Source organism: Giraffa tippelskirchi, chromosome 3, assembly GCF_054371585.1.
Source record: "Giraffa tippelskirchi isolate mGirTip1 chromosome 3, T2T-mGirTip1v1.2.pri, whole genome shotgun sequence".
NCBI lineage: Eukaryota > Metazoa > Chordata > Mammalia > Artiodactyla > Giraffidae > Giraffa > Giraffa tippelskirchi.
Window position 1 is genome coordinate 159,853,447 of NC_137277.1, and position 17,958 is coordinate 159,871,404.

The window sequence follows — 17,958 nt, forward strand, 5'->3', positions numbered from 1 at the left end:
TTGGCTATGAAGATGAGGAGGAGAAAAGACTATACTTCCAGAATCTAAGAGTGGTCTCCCTTGTTTCAGATGGGAGACAACTTGCGAAAAGGATTAAAAATTTGGGAAAGAGAAAAGTAAAAGTGTTAGTCACTCAGTCCTGTCCAACTCTTTGCAATCCCATGAACCGTAGCCCGCCAGGCTCCTCTGTCCATGGGATTTCCCAGGCAAGAATACTGGAGTAGGTTGCCATTTCCTTCTCCAGGAGATCTTCCCAACCCAGGGGTTGAACCTGGGTTTCCTGCATTGCAGGCAGACTCTTTACCACCAGGGAAGCTAAAGCACAGCGAATTGAGCACACACTTCAGTAATTTGGAGAATGCCAAGATATGCAGAGTCTCCATATTTGTTCTTAGCAACGTTTGATCAGGATAATGAAGGAAACTAGGACTCCAGGAAACTATATCAAAAGGAAAAAAATCCGTATTTTCTGGCTCATGAATCAGGAAAGATAGGCAACTTGTAAATGTCTCCCTTTTATCCTTCTGTATACAATACATGATTGACGTCCATAAAGGGATATCATGATGAACATACAGATGGTATGAACAAGGACCTGAATTCATTATGGGAGGCCCTGTTTAGTCCTCTGAAGCAAATTGATTTAAGATAGAGAACATGGAGTCCTTAGGTTCACATATTATAGAAAACAGCTAATGGCAGAGTGACAAATAGCTTGGATACAACTTCATGTGTTACAGCATGTCAGGGGACAGCAGTCAAAGGGCATTGTGAGAAAAGTGCATCAGCCATGAATTAAGAATAAAATCAGAAAGATTGGTTGTTGGGTAAAAAGGTGCCACAGCCGCCTCCTTGATTCAAAATAGCTTAGACCCTGTGCGAGAGAGTTCACTCCTGCTAATGGAGCATCAATGAAAAAGCAAAATTTTCAACTCATTTAGTCTCAATACTTAGATATGAAGTGTGTGTAAAAGCAATTGGTAAAGGAAAACCCACAGAGGAAATATTAATTTAGCAGTGACCTAAATTTTATGCTCGTTTTCTTTTGGTATAGGATTTTTTTTTTCAGTCTCTCAGAGTGCTATAACTGAATGTTCTCAGAAAGCATGTCTCTTATTTATTTGTTTTCCTGTGAATAAACTGGAACACTAATGCTTGGATGGAGAAGGAAATGGCAACCCACTCCAGTATTCTTGCCTGGAGAATCTGCATGGACAGAGGAGCCTGGAGGGCTACAATCCATGGGGTCACAAGGAGTTGGACACAACTGAGCGACTAAGCACAGTGTTTGAAAGTGAAATTCTCTTATGAACAGAAGTCTCCTTGTATCTCCCTTCTATGCATAGAGTTGTTTATGATGGTGACCTTCCTATCTGTTGTTGGGAACTCTTTATGTTCTGGTCTTATTTCCTACAGTATATCAGAGAGCAGGAGGAAATAGAAATTCATATGCAAAAGGCCTTAGCATACAGCAGAACAGCATTTGAATTGAATATAGGTCCATAGAAAGATTGTGTTTCTTTAATCATTATTAATATATTTTTTCAAAATAGTTTTAATAGCAAATTAAAATATATATTGTCAATACTATTACAAATCTGTTATTACTCTACATGCTAGCTACATGTTAGCTACATGCTAGCTACATTGTAATCATTAATACTAAGGAAAGGACTCTGAAAAACTTTGGTATAAATAAAATATTCAGTAATTATGCTAAATACATCAATGATTAGAAATAAAGTTCATTTAATTAGTTTATTTTCTGAAAATATTTCAAACTCATTGGTAAAAATGTATATATTTAAATTGGTATCTATATAGGATAGAATTAAACATGTAAAACAAAGGGAAATTCTCTTAATTTAGCTTATTAATAATTAGACAATGCAAGTTGTTAACTAAGTATTATTATAAAAGTCTAAAAATAATATATGACTGCAAATCTAAAACTAAACTGAATCATTTCACTTAAGCTGCATTAGCCATTCTGGTGAGTTTGTTTCTAAGCTGCCTCATTTATTTTTAACATACAAAACAAATCTTGAAACACCCAGATTTTTAAAAATTCATATTTCATATATAGTTTTTAAAGGGTGATGTTATACATTGTTTATATAATATGAAATTAAGTTTTTGTATCACAGGGATTTATGAAGAATTTAAAAATAAATTTTTGTAGTTACATATTATGAGATATTGAAAAAAAAGTAACCAGGACAGCTATCTTGTTTTCTGTGTAATAGTAAAACCTGTACAACATACTGATATGGATATTATTAGACTCGTAACATCAACTACATCTGTAGTATTCTGATAATCTCCTTTTTTATAACTTTTGTATTAGGTTAATTCCTTGATAAATGATAAACTGTCAGGTGATGCTGAAAATATGAATCTAAAATGAGATGAATGACCCCCTTCTCTAAGTGAAGCAAAAGCAGAACATTTTGTCATCTCAATGTGATCAACTAGTCTTGTGACATTTTCTAAAATATTTTTTGATGAAATATGAAAATAGCCAGTGGATTATATTCCTATAAATTAGTTTTAAACCTCTCTCTCCCATTCCAAACATATACTAATCTTAAATCTTTAACCTAATCTAATAGCTTCTTGTCAAAGATAATGAATGTGGAGACCTCTAAGTCAGTCTGTAAGTCAACTGGACAGATCGGCTCTGAATTTTGTGGGAGACGAGGAAAGGCTATAAATCTTTGTAATTACCAAATGGAGGCTGTTAAATAGCTTGCAGTTTGGAAACTCATAAAATTGCTCTATTTTATAGGACTACATGCAGAGTATTTTTCCTCAAAGTTATGAGACAGTAAAATTCTTTTATTAAAATTAAAAAAAGCAGATTGTAATATTGCCAGAAAATGTATAACATCGTATATTTAATGAAAACTTACAATGCCCTCTCAAAAAGTGACATGAAAAATTCAAATATACATCAGTGATTTGGAAGCCAGCATTATTAGTCATTCACAAGTCCGGTGAAAACTACTAAGGCTTTGAAATTATTTTGGAAAAAAAAGAATGTTGTCATTGGACAGTAAAATATAGAATAGAATGAGTAATACATCTGTGAGTTGTTGAGAGCAAGGCTGACAAAAATTAGAACTGATGACATTTCGCCTCTTGTGATGAATCCGACACACAGAGTTCATGGCTTGGACTGCCTTTAGCGGCCCCTAGACTGACTCAGCAGGCTCGCGTTTAGCATACCATGTTGTGCTGACTTAGCTATAGCTAGAAGATCCAGTAATTGATTCCTCTGAGTTTCTCTGAAGTGAAAAACCTGAGAACTTGCCAAAAAAGGTAACTCTTAGGTCCTGTGTCGTGCTAACCCATGTGACTGCACAGTTCAACCTGCACTCTGTCTAGTCCTGTTGTTCTCCTAAGATGCTATCTGGTGAACTCTGAAGGGAGCCTGACATTATGGAAACAAAGGCAATGATTGTACCTTCTCTCTCTAGGTTTTATTCCTCAGCCACATTGAGCTTAGTAACCTTTATTGAAGATCTTTGTGCTGTATATAGTCATGAGTTCTGGATTGTTCTGTTACAGAGTCCCTGCCCTCAATGAAGAGCCTACTAGGGAGCAGACACAAAGAGAAATTATCTTAAAATAATGTCGTATCAATCGACGTAAACTCATTATAACTATAGCTTTGGCTTTTTGTGCCAAGGCTCACTATTCCAAGAGGTGATTTCATGAATAACACTGAACACCTACTGTGTACCATCATTTTACCTGTAAGAGCCATGCATTGCTAAATGGAACCGCCGTTGTTATCTATATTCAGTTCAGCTCAGTTGCTCAGTTGTGCCACACTTTTTGCAACCCCATGGACTGTAGCACGCCAGGCTTATTGGGAATAGAAAAAACAAAGGCTCAGAAGAGTAAAACATGTTGTCCTAGATCATCCAGTTGGTCAATGGGTGAAACAGAAAACAGGTTGACTCTCCAAACTCAATTCTATATTTTTATTTTACAGCCTCTAGTTTTGGTTTGATCTCACTGGTTCTCAGAATAGTGTTAAAATGGCATTTCAGTGAGAAAAGGTGATTCAGTATGCTTCCGTTTTTTTCAGAACATTAACACTGTAATTCAAAGATTCACAAGTCAGACTTATGCTTGAATTTAGCAACCATGAGATGTGCAAATGACCCCTCACAAAGACACAAAAACTCTACAGAAAAAAGTGCATCATGATCTGTAGCTAATCAATTTGGATACTGGATTTTCAAATTCATCCAGTTATGCCAAGACACTTTTGTTAAAATTTTGCTAGGCATTTCTCTCCTCCTGTGGTTGCTAATTTGTTTTTATTTTTATTTTATTTTTTAAATTTATTTATTTTAATTGGAGGATAATTACAATATTGTGATGGTTTTTGCTATATATCAACATGAATTGGCCACAGGTATACATGTGTTCCCCCACCCTCGATCGTGAACCCCCCTCCTACCCCCCTCCACACCTTATCCTGGGTTGTCTCAGAGCACCAGCTTTGGGTGCCCTGCTTCATGCACTGAACTTGCAGTGGTCATCTATTTTACACATGATAATGTACATGCTTCACTGCCATTCTCTTAAATCATTTGGTTTTATAAAGTAATTTGATGTTTTCAAATATTTTAAAACAAAGCAGAAAATTCTGTTTCTACATGTTTAAAAAAGTTTGAGTTAAGAGTTTTGAAAGGTGGTTGCCCTTACCTATTTGCCAGGGGAGACACTTCCAAAGAACTTACCATCAGATGTCCATAAAGAAAGTTTCCTTTGAAAATGATTCCTTTTTTATCTCTGTCAAAGATGTTACCTTTGCTTTGATGATATAATTATTTTCTAAAATATCTGCTTTACAGTACATGGTCATTTTATTTGTCATTTAGTTGCTGAGTCATGTCTGACTCTTTTGAGACCTCATGGGCGGTAGCCTGCCAGGCTCTTCTCTCCATGGGCTTTCCCAGACAAGAATACTGGAATGGGTTGCTATTTCCTTCTCCAGGGATCTTCCTGATCCAGAGAATGAACCCATCTCTCCTTCATTGCAGGCGGATTCTTTACCACTGAGCCACCAAAGAGGCCCACATGGTCAACAAATGCTTATCAAAACATAAATGGTCAAGAAATTAGGAATACTTGTGTTCTGGGGAAAAAAGCATGTAACTTATTTCAAGATCAACTTCAAAATTATATATTTTGCTAAAATAGAACAGTGAAATTCTGTGGGTGTATAAAACATTTTCTTGGTCACTCTCTGATTTATTACAAAAGATTGTAAAGGTTCTAATTGTCAAAGGACTCATTTGAATAAAATTAACCAACTTAAAAATACTCAAAATATTTCAAACTGCTGTAATACATTGCAGTACATGAAAACAAACAGCTTCAGTGCATTGTTTTCCATATATTGTGATGCACCTTACTTTGGACACCTCAAATCAAAGAACTTTACATTTGTTACACAAATCCTTTGCAAACTTACTGCTCCCTCACAAAATATATGTCAGCTACTGTCAGCTATTGAACTCACTATATCCTAACCACATAAAATTAGCCAATATATGTGATGATCTTTCTTTTGGAAAAGCTTTTCCTTTGCTCTTTTTTCAAGCTGAAATACCTCTTCCTCCCTTCAAATAGAGAGTTTACTTCTCTTTGTAAAGACTTAACTACCTTCCTTGAAAAAGTTCTCCATGTTTGTCCATTTGGATTAGGTATCTCAAGAGACAACTAAGAAAATTTTATACCATGTAGTAGAATTTTGCCATTTGGGGGGCATATAGTGCTTAAAATGTTGAACTTGACAAATGAGGCATTTTTTTTTCCTTACAAAAATACAAACCTTACCAATTTGCTGCCTTTGTGTGTAATAATTAAAGGATTCGGTAATGTGGTACCAGCAGATATGTTTGAAAAATAAATGAGCTTCTTTGTGTTTCTACAGGATATTTGACTTAAATCTATTACCTCGTATATATGTCAGACAATACAGCACAGTAATAGCACACAGCCATTCTTCCCAGATTCAAACCCAAATTCTGCTTATTGGCAGTGTGACATTGGCCATAATTGCCTAAAATCTGTGTTCCTTAGTTGCCTCATTTGTAAAACAAAGATAGTTGTACTCTTTATCACATAAGGGTATAATGGGAATTAAATGGCTGATCATATGAAGTGCACAGAAAATTGACTAATATATGTAAGAACCTAATATATTTTATGTATACTTATAGAGTAACTGTCATGTATCATAACTGTTTGCCTACTAATATTTCTCTGTTATGAAATTCTGATCTGTATTTTCTACTTTCACAACCTTTGGCATAATAGATGATCAATAGATTTTAAAGGATGGAAAGAAAGGAGGGAGAGATCAAAAATCAGATATCTTGCTTTTAATTAATATGTAGAAAAATATCTGAAAACACTGCTTTCTAAAAATTAAAAATAAATATTTTAAAAAACTAATAAAATGACAAAATAGTAAATAAATCAGTTTAAAATAGTATAAGGTTTCAAAAGATTGTTTGCTTCATAAAAAGTTGCATTTCTTTTTATGTATTGTAAATAATCCATCTGACAATGCAGGAAACGGAAGAGACACAATTTCTATCCCTGGGTTAGGAAGATCCTCTGGAGTAGGAAATGACAACCCACTCCAGTAATCTTGCTGAAAAAATTCCATGGACGGAGGAACCTGGCAGGCTACTATCAATGGGGTTATGAAGAGTTGAACACGTCTGAGTGACTGAGCACACACATACACACCATATAATATGTTTGCATACATACCACAAATAGCATCATTCTTTTTCTCTTATCCTTGCAGTTAAAAGAAGTAGCATGACAATGGCGAGAAGTAGGAAGACTTTACTTTCGTATCTGGTTTCCAGGCTTTGAGAAAAGTCATATTTTAATAATGGAAACAGTGACTAATAATGATGATGTGTTTCTAACTGAAAAATATGGGTAGATTAGTTTTATGACATTATTTCAATTCAGTAAGAGTTAGGAATAAGTTGTACTTCATGCAGTTCATTTAAACTGAATCCAATAAAGATATAACTTTGAGGTATAAGACAATACAAGAATCAGTAATATTTCTAACCACTTATGCAGGTTAGCTTGAATATTATTGACAAGAAAGAACTTCACTCTTGTCATGGTTATTGTATTGATTTGGGTTTCCCTGGTGGCTCAGTCAGGAAGAAATCTGCTTGCAATGTGGGAGACCTGAGTTCAATTCCTGGGGTTGGGAAGAGCCACTGGAAAAGGGAAAAGCTACCCACTCTAGTATTCTAGCCTGGAGAATCTCCATGAAAAGAGGAGCCTGGTGGGCTATACAGTCCACGGGGTCCCAAAAAGTCGGGCACGACTAAGTGATTAACTCTAGGGTTGAGCTATTTGTGAAGCCCATGGAAAAGAAATGCAAAACAGCAAAATGGCTGTCTGAGGAGGCCTTACAAATAGCTATGAAAAGAAGAGAAGCAAAAAGCAAAGGAGAAAAGGAAAGATATTCCCGTTGGAATGTAGAGTTCCAAAGAATAGCAAGGAGAGATATGAAAGCCTTCCTCAGCGATCAAGGCAAAGAAAGAGGAAAACAACAGAATGGGAAAAACTAGAGATCTCTTCAAGAAAATAAGAGATAACAAGGGAACATTTCACACAAAGATGGGCTCGATAAAGGGCAGTAATGATATGGACCTAACAGAAGCAGAAGATATTAAGAAGAGGTGGCAAGAATACACAGAAGAACTGTACAAAAAAGATATTCACAACCCAGATAATCACGGTGGTGTGATCACTCACCTAGAGCCAGACATCCTGGAATGTGAAGTCAAGTGGGCCTTAGAAAGCATCACTCCAAACAAAGCTAGTGGAGGGGATGGATTTCCAGTTGAGCTATTTCAAATCCTGAAAGATGATGCTGTGAAAGTGCTGCGCTCAATATGCCAGCAAATCTGGAAAACTCAGCAGTGGCCACAGGACTGGAAAAGGTCAGTTTTCATTCCAATCCCAAAGAAAGGCAATGGCAAAGAATGCTCAAACTACTGCACAATTGTACTCGTCTCACACGCTAGTAGAGTAATGCTCAAAATTCTCCAAGCCAGGCTTCACCAATATGTGAACCGTGAACTTTCAGATGTTCAAGCTGGTTTTAGAAAAGGCAAAGGAACAAGAGATCAAATTGCCAACATCCACGGGATCATTGAAAAAGCAAGAGAGTTCCAGAAAAACATCTATTGCTGCTTTATTAACTATGCCAAAACCTTTGACGGTATGGATCACAACAAACTGTGGAAAATGCTGAAAGAGATGGGAATACCACACCACCTGACCTACCTCTTGAGAAACCTGCATGCAGATCAGGAAGCAACAGTTAGAACTGGACATGGAACAACAGACTGGTTCCAAATAGGAAAAGGAGTTCATCAAGGCTGTATATTGTCACCCTGCTTATTTAACTTATTTGCAGAGTACATCATGAGAAACACTGGGCTGGAGGAAGCATAAGCTGGAATCAAGATTGCCAGGAGAAATATCAATAACTTCAGATATGCAGATGACACCACCATTATGGCAGAAAGTGAAGAGGATCTAAAAAGCCTCTTGATGAAAGTGAAAGAGGAGAGTGAAAAAGTTAGCTTAAAGCTCAACATCCAGAAAACAAAGATCATGGCATCTGGTCCCATCACTCCATGACAAATAGATGGGGAAACAGTGGAAACAGTGTCAGACTTTATTTTTTTGAGCTCCAAAATCACTGCAGATAGTGATTGTAGCCATGAAATTAAAAGACGCTTACTCCTTGGAAGGAAAGTCATGACCAACCTAGATAGCATATTAAAAAGCAGAGACATTACTTTGCCAACAAAGGTCTATCTAGTCAAGGCTATGGATTTTCCAGTAGTCATGTATGGATGTGAGAGTTGGACTATAAAGAAAGCTGAACACTGCAGAATTGATGCTTTTGAACTGTGGTGTTGGAGAAGACTCTTGAGAGTCCCTTGGACTGCAAGGAGATCCAACCAGTTATCCTAAAGGAGATCAGTCCTGGGCGTTCATTGGAAGGACTGATGTTGAAGTGGAAACTCCAATACTTTGGGCACCTAATGCGAAGAGCTGGCTCATTTGAAAAGAGCCTGATGCTGGGAAGGATTGGGGGCAGGAGGGGAAGGGGACGGCAGAGGATGAGATGGTTGGATGGCATCACCGACTCGATGGACATGAGTTTGGGTAAACTCTGGGAGTTGGTGATGGACAGCGAGGCCTGGCGTGCTGTGATTCATGGGGTCACAAAGAGTCGGACATGACTGAGCTACTGAACTGAACTGAAAGCCTCCTCAGACAACCAGTTTGACTTCTTGCATTTCCATTTCTTTGAAATGGTTTATATCACTGCCTCCTCTGTAGTGTTACGACCCTCCATTCATAGTTCTTCAGGCACTCTTTCTATAATATCTAATCCCTTGAATCTGTTTGTCACTTCCACTCTATAATCTTAAGGGATTTGATTTAGGTCATACCTTGCTGGGGTCCTTTAATGGACTGGGACCTGGTGGTCCAGAGTCGACAATAAGAAAATGAAAGAGAGATAGATAGAGAAGGAAATAAAGAGAGTGAAAGAGAGACACGGGGACCCAAGCCTCTGATGCAGGAAGGGTACGTTAATGATCTTTCTATGAGTATATATATGCTGTGTTACAAGAAATTTCTTTTGATAATGACAAAGGTCAGAAAACCAAATGTACAGCAACCGTTACCAAGGGAACAAGGGAATAATAATATCCACAAGGTCAGGAGACAAACCACATCTCAAGAAAGAGGATCAAGACTAAGTAGTTTTGCCTAAGGAGAATGTTTACTGAAGGAGACCAGAGCCCGTCTCATTCCATGACCTCTGTCCTGGAAGGAGCTTGCCGCTCCACTTGATAAGGAACAGAGGTTTTATGAGAAACAGCACTTAGAAATCCTCCTGTTAAACATCCCCTGATAATACCTGAATGACTTCCCTGGTGGTTCAGATGGTAAAGCATCTGCCTGCAATGCAGGAGACCCGGGTTCAATCCCTGAGTCAGGAAGATCCCCTGGAGAAGGAAATGGCAAGCCACTCCAGTACACTTGCTTGGAAAATCCCGTGGATGGAAGAGCCTGGTAGGGTACAGTCCATGGGGTCGCAGAGTCAGACACGACTGAGCAACTTCACTTTCACTTTTGAATGGTTAGTGGTTTTCCATATTTTCTTCAATTTAAGTCTGAATTTTGCAATAAGGAGCTCATGATCTGAGCCACAGTTTGCTCCAGGTATAGTTTTTGCTGACTTTATAGAGCTTCTCCATCTTCAGCTGCAAAGAATGTGATCAGTCTGATTTCAGTATTGACCATCAGGTGATATCCCTATGTAGAATTGTCTCTTGTGTTGTTGGAAAAAGGTATTTTCTATAACCAGTGTGTTGTGTTGACAAAACTCTGTTAGCCTCTGCCTGGCTCTGTTTTGTATTCCAAGGCCAAATTTGCCTGTTATTCCATGTATCTCTTAACTTCCTACTTTTGCATTCCAATCCCCTATGATGAAAAGGACATCTTTTTTTGATGTTAGTTCTAGAAGGTCTTATAGGTCTTCATAGAACCATTCAACTTCAGTTTCTTTAGCATTAGTGGTTGGGGCATAGACTTGGATTACTGCCGGAGTCCAGCTCCAGCAGCCAGGGAATCGCCCTGAAGGGATGAACAGTGTCAGCGGAGAGAATGATGCAGCCTCTCACTCAAAGTACTGGACTGCATGTTTATTTCAAGCATCAGGTTTTCTTTTATACTTTTACAAAAGCATTAGGTCAGAGGTTTGACATCTTCAGTTTCCCCTCACCCAGATTTACTGTCTCCATAAATCATTGTTGTCCTTCAGAGTTCCCTCTTAAGTGTCCTTGTGATTACATTGTAACTCATGTTTGTCTCTGGGCTGCACACCTCATTCCTGTTTATTTCTTATCTGTCTAAATCCTGCTATCCCCTAGTAACTTAAACTCATTATCTCCTAAAAAGGCTTCTAGCTATTAGTATCTCTAAAATTCCTAGTCTCTATAAGCTGTAGAAAAATATGCCAACACTACAACATACCTTAAACTTTTAGCTTCTGACTATTCTTAATTATTCCTAAATCCTAAACTCAGCAAACTACTTTTGCCATAAACATTTCCCTCACAAGCAGGTCTCAATAATAATCTTTCCCATGGCCTCAAGCTGCAGCCTATATGCTCACCCTGGAACATTCTTTGTAAAGGTCCTTGAACAAATGTAACTTTATGGATCATTTCCTGGGCAACTGCAGAAGGCTTTGTGCTTTCTCATGCAAGAAAAATAAGCACCTTAACATGTTTTCCAGCCAGCTCAACCAAAGGAAGGAAAGGACAAGTCAGAATCACAAGACCTAACTCCTTCATCCTGGGACCGTGCCTTCAGGATGAGTAGAGGGGGTTGGGGCCATGCCTCCATTTTGTCAGTAATGCCTAACGTGGCTCCCGACAGATTACTGTGATATTGAATGGTTTGCCTTGGAAACAAACTAAGGTTGTTCTGTCATTTTTGAGATTGCACGCAAGTACTGCATTTTCAACATATTCTAGCTAAAAACCCAGAAGATCAGAGGTTTTAAATAACTTTTTCTAACATCTACAGCTATAAGTGTTGGTCTTGAGATTGCAACCCTTTTTTTGTACACACTGTCTCTATTTTAACCTGATATTAAAGAAAACTTGGTTATTGAAAGGCATTTGTAAACATCTGTAATACTCAGTTTTATCAATTCAGTTCAGTTCAGTCACTCAATCACGTTTGACTCTGCGACCCCGTGGACTGCAGCACACCAGGCTTCCCTGTCCATCACCAACTCCTGGAGTTTACTCAAACTCATGTCCATAGAGTCGGTGATGCCATCCAACCATCTCATCCTCTGTCTCCCTCTTCTCCTCCTGCCTTCAATCTTTCCCAGCATCAGGGTCTTTTCCAATGAGTCCATTCTTCACATCAAGTGGCCAAAGTATTGGAGTTTCAGCTTCAGTATCAGTCCTTCCAATGAATATTCAGACTGATTTCCTTTAGGATGGACTGGTTGGATCTCCTTGCAGTCCAAGAGACTCACAAGAGTCTTCTCCAACACCACAGTTCGAAAGCATCAATTCTTCAGTGCTCAGTTTTCTTTATAGTCCAACTCTCACATCCATACATGACTACTGGAAAAATCATAGCTTTGACTAGATGGACCTTATTGGCAAAGTAATGTCTCTGCTTTTTAATATGCTGTCTAGGTTGATCATAGCTTTTCTTCCAAGGAACAAGTGTCTTAATTTCATGGCTGCAGTCACCATCTGCAGTGATTTTGGAGCCCAAAAAATAGTCTCTCACTGTTTCCTTTGTTTCCCCATCTATTTGCTATGAAGTGATGGGACCAGATGCCGTGATCTTAGTTTTCTGAATGTTGAGTTTTAAGCCAACTTTTTCACTCTCTTCTTTCATTTTCATCAAGAGGCTCTTTAGTTCTTTGTTTTCTGCCATAAGGTTGGTATCATCTGCATACCTGAGGTTATGATATTTCTCCTGGCAATCTTGATTCCATCTTGTACTTCATCCAGCCCAGTGTTTCTGCTGTTGTACTCTGCATAGAAGTTAAATAAGCAGGGTGACGATATACAAATCCTTTTCTGATTTGGAACCAGTCTGTTGTTCCATGTCTGGTTCTAACTGTGGCTTCTTGATCTGCATACCATTTTCTCAAGAGGCAGGTCAGGTGGTGTGGTATTTCCATCTCTTGAAGAATTTTTCACAGTTTGTTGTGTGGGGCTTCCCTGATAGCTCAGTTGGTAAATAATCCGCCTGCAATGCAGGAGACCCCGGTTCAATTCCTGGGTTGAAAGATTTGCTGGAGAAGGGAAAAAGCTACCCACTGCAGTATTCTGGCCTGGAGAACTCCATGCATTGTATAGTCCATTGGATCACAATGAGTCCAACAGAACAGAGTGACTTTCACTGAGTTTATACTACTCCATATAAAAGGACTTCCCAGGTGGTGCTTGCAGTAAAGATTCCAGCTGCCAATGCAGAAGATTCAAGAGATTCAGATTTGATTCCTGGGTCAGGAAGATCCCCTGGAGTAGGGAATGGCAACCTACTCCAATATTCTTGCTTGGGAAATTTCAAGGAGAGGAGCCTGGCATAAATATAAAAACTGGGCTTCCCTAGTAGCTCAGCTGGTAAAGAATCCACCTATAATGCATGAGGCCCCAGTTAGATTCCTGTGTTGAGAAGATCCACTGGAGAAGGGATTGGCTACCCACTCCAGTATTCTTGGGCTTCCCTGATGGCTCAGCTGATAAAAAATCTTCCAGCGATGTGGGAGACCTGGGTTCAATCCCTGGGTTGGGAAGATCCCCTGGAGAAGGGAACAACTGCCTCGTCCAGTATTCTGGCTTGGAGAATTCTGTGGACTGTATAGTCCATGGTGTCACAAAGAGTCAGACGTGACTGAGTGACTTTTGCTTTTGTGTAAAATGAAAACCTTCCAAGTCTAATTCAGCTTGATAACCTTGCTTCTTTTATTATAATATATATTTTTAGGGAAGAGTAAACACTAATACAAGATAAAACATAATTATTTAGTTTAACGTCCTTGTAAGAATCATGTAACACCTATCTACCAATTTCCAGGCAAGAGTACAGAGTGGGTTGCCATTTCTTTGTAAGAATCATGTAACCAAAGTTAAACAGAAATGTTTTTTATCCCTCTTTTGATAATGCAGATAACTGTCTATGACATCATTCAGATTGCCAGTGAATGTATATGCATAAATGATTGGTAGAAGTTAAAACCAAAAGAGGAGGCATGGATATCACTATTTTAGATGTCATTGAACTTAGGTGTGGTCTCTTGGCAAAAATAAACTTTTGGACCTATTTGAATTGAGTAGGATATAGGATTATCACATAATAATATTGAGGGTAACTTAATCATAGAATACATTTGACCAAAAGAAAATACCTGTGCACTGTCTTCAGCCTTTTCTGCCTTAAGTTTAGTGTAGAGAAAATATAGACTTTGAAATCAGATAGAATGGAATTTGAATCTAGTTTCTGTCACTTCCTGGTTGTATAGTAAGGCATGATATTTAATAACTCTAAAGTTCAGCATGACAAGTGAAAGCAAAAGTGAGTCTCACAATCATGTCTGACTTTTTGCGATCCCATGGCCTGTAGCCTGTCCAGCTTCTCTGTCCGTGGAATTCTCCAGGCAAGAGGACTGGAGTGGGTTACCATTTTGTTCTCCAGGGAATCTTCCTGACCTAGGGATTGAACCAGGGTCTCCTGCATTGCAGGCAGATTATTTACCAACTGAGCCACCAGGGAAGCCTCTTTTTAAAGTAGAGATAATTCAATCACAGTGTTAACATTCAGAGCATGTATTTAGTAGTCAAAAATGAACACTTTTTTTTCCTATATTGGTAGCCAGTCTTCTCACAATTTGTGCTTCTGTCTCTTTGGTTGATGAGTTAAATGATGCTTAATGAAATTGAATAATTCCATTGTAGATTGCTTCACTCAGTGTTTTGTCTTGTTGCTGTCACTTTCAAGAACTCAGTGACTGTAATTCATTGCATCAATTTGTATTTTCACTGTCTATATAGTGTTTATTTGACCTATCTTGTCCATAGTCCCCTAATTTTAGTTTAACCTATAGAAATCACTTAAGAATAATTTTGTCACTTGGTATTTATTCTTTTATACATTCAACCGGTTGGTTAAAGCTTCAATAGTGATGACCTGGCTATACTTCAAGATCATCTTGACCTTGAATTCATTGTAGCACTACACGTTAATTGTCATTTTAAGGTACCATTGATGAAAGTAGAAATGAAATGCAACATTTTTGGCAAGTGTTTCTGGCATCCTACTGTGGTTGTGATCAGTGTAAAGTAAAACTACACCTCTTGCTGTGTATATCTACACCACCAGAAAATTATTAATAATTAATTAAAAGTACATTTCTAATGAATAATCATAAACACTGAATATAGTAATTTTTATCATTAATTATACCCAAGCATTTCACTCAATAAAGAAGATATTCCAAAAAAAAAAAAAAAAAAGACTAGGTGCTTTGTGTATCCCTCTTTATTTATCTCATACACAAATTATCTGATTTCTTAGTAAACTGAAGTAAATTCAGACACAGCAGCTTGTGGCAGTTATGTGTTCTATATTTAAAGGCAAAACGTGTCAAATATAGCCATACAGGGCTTCCCAGGTGGCACCTAGTGGTAAAGAATCCACCTGCAATGCAGGAGACGCAGGATACACAGGTGACACAGGTTCAATCTGTGGGTTGGGAAGATCCCCTGGAGGAGGTCATGGCAATCCACTCCAGTATCCTTGCCTGGAAAATCCCATAGACAGAGGAGCCTGGTGGGCTGCAGTTCATAGGATCGCACAGAGTGAGACACGACTGAAGTGAGTTAGCCATACCAGGTGGCACTAGTGGTAAAGAGCCTACCTGCCAATGCAGGAGACACAAGAGATTTGGGTTCAATCCTTGGGTTGGGAAGATCCCCTGGAAGAGGGCACAGCAACCCACTCTAGTGTTCCTGCCTGGAGAATCCCATGGACAGAGGAGCCTGGTAGGCCTCAGTCCATAGTGTTGCAGAGTCGGACATGACTGAAGTAACTTGGCATAGAGCCATACAAAAAAATGAAATTATGGAGTGTACTATAAATTTTGAAATGGCTGCTTGTTGTTTATTTGACTACCTGGAATCCAAGAAATGTTCTCTTTTGAGGGGAAACCTATAATGTATGGCACTTGGTAGGAGGCAGGGCTAAGGAGGTCAGGTTTTCTTTGTTTTTGTTTATTTTGTCATTTCCAGGAAGTTAGCATATGGGTATGCCCACCTAGAGCTTTGAATTTAAAGGAAGTAAGTTGCAAAGACAGAGGATCAGGTAGGAAATTATTGTTGCAATATTATTGAGAGTCCACATTTACCAACAACAATGTCCTGATTTTTCCTATCAGGTATTTGGCAATGTTATTGTTGCTTAATTTCCTTTCGTTCTTAGATATTTTTCCAAATCTTATAAAAATTTTCTCTATTTTTTTTTTGCATATGTGGGTATAGTTAGCAAAGTAAGTTTCTGATGCTTATATTCAAAACCCAAATAGTACAAAATGATCAAAGATGGTCTATTTGATAGTGACTGAATGCAAAAAAAAAGCAACAGTAATCAACAACAAAAGGGAACCAATGAACAATAGTATTTATAAAGACATATGAACCAAAGAAAAATCCTCAATACTTAAATATGTGTGTATGCATGTATTTTATCCTAAATTACTCATGAGTTAAAGAGTAACAAATTATTAAAGTAATAGAATTTTATTTCACAATAAAAGTCATGAGCAACATCAAAAATATACTTAGAATAAGTCATAGTCTTAAATGCTTTCGTTACTGCTCAAGAAAATAAATCTAAAGAAAAAAAAAACTATTCCACAATATTAGGGATAATAGAATACATTTAATGAAAATGAAAGAAAATAGAAAACAATATTAAAGCACAATTTAATGGGGGAGGAGAAAGTAAAATTTGTTGGTATGAAAAATCAGACCTAAGTGTCAACCAAGTACTCATATACAGAACAAGGCCTTAAGCAGAAAGAACAAAACCTTGAAATAGATCCCAAATAAGGCCTGCTGCTGCTGCTGTTTAGCTAGTAAATCATGTCTGACTCTGCAACCCCATGGGCCAGGACTCCCCAGGTTCCTCTGTCTGTGGGATTTCCTAGGCAAGAATACTGAAGTGGGAAGCCATTTCCTTCTCCAAGGGATCTTCCCGACTCAGGGATCAATCGAACCTGAGTCTACCTGGGAAGTCTGGGGAGCTTCAAATGCAAACAGGGTGAAAGCTTTGATCCAGGAGAAAGCTGTAATCATCAAACTCCAGATTCAGTAAGAAAAGTAGTAAACAGCAGAGCACTCAGTTGTGGATATTGCACCTGTTTGCTCGTGAGACCTGGAGCCAAGAGGGTTTTTTATGTGATCCCCATAGGAGGTACCAGAATGCTGACTTAAACAAATAAACAGTTAGCTATTTCTCCAGCAAAGTGGGCTTTTTTTCTCTCTGCATGGAGTGAGAACTTCCCCTTCTGGTTTCCAAATTCTATTTAATTGAAGTTTCTGTTTATTAATATTTTGTAATAGATAGGAAAATATTATTTTTAATAATTTATTTAGAAAATCTTGAAAAAAACCAACACAGAGTTGTAGCACTAATTAAAAAGTCATAAAGGTAGCACGATAATATTAAATGAGAAAAATCAGTAGATTTCCTCTCTATTGACAAAAGTTAAAATGCAAAGTAACAACATCAACAAAAAATGTACTATGTAAACAACAATTGTGTGTATAATATGAGACTAAATCTTCATAACAATGAGATAGGTAAATATGTAAATAAATATTGGCATACATGTAAGGGATACAAAGTGCTTTAATTAAAAGAGACAAACATACTGCTCAACTTCTTTATAGAGTAATATTATGTATAGGTTTAACAAAATTCTGATATTCTGATACTGTTTTTGCTTTGAGTATTTTTGGAAATTGTCAAGGTCATTCTAACATTTTTATCTGGAAGAACAATTAATAAAAGTCGAAAACAATGTTGATAATGAAGACTAGCTTACTAGGTATTAAAATATGAAGTTACTATAAAATAAAACATTATAGAACTGAATAAAGATTGATAAATTGACCAGTGAAATAGAATATAAAGTCATGAAACAGATCATAACTAATAGTATGCAATATAAACTCTTAATTTCAAAAAGAAGTGTCCTTGAGTTTTCTTAAAGAAATTATTCATTTTCTCACTTTTTTCCTTTCAGCTAGTCTCTATTTTAAT

At 37.6% G+C, this 17,958-nt stretch overlaps 1 protein-coding gene across 7 annotated transcripts in view; it reads left to right on the forward strand.

Annotated features, from left to right (window-relative positions):
• Positions 1 to 17,958, forward strand: part of SPAG16 (sperm associated antigen 16) — a 981,998-nt gene that overhangs the window by 577,815 nt on the left and 386,225 nt on the right. The window lies entirely within an intron of this gene.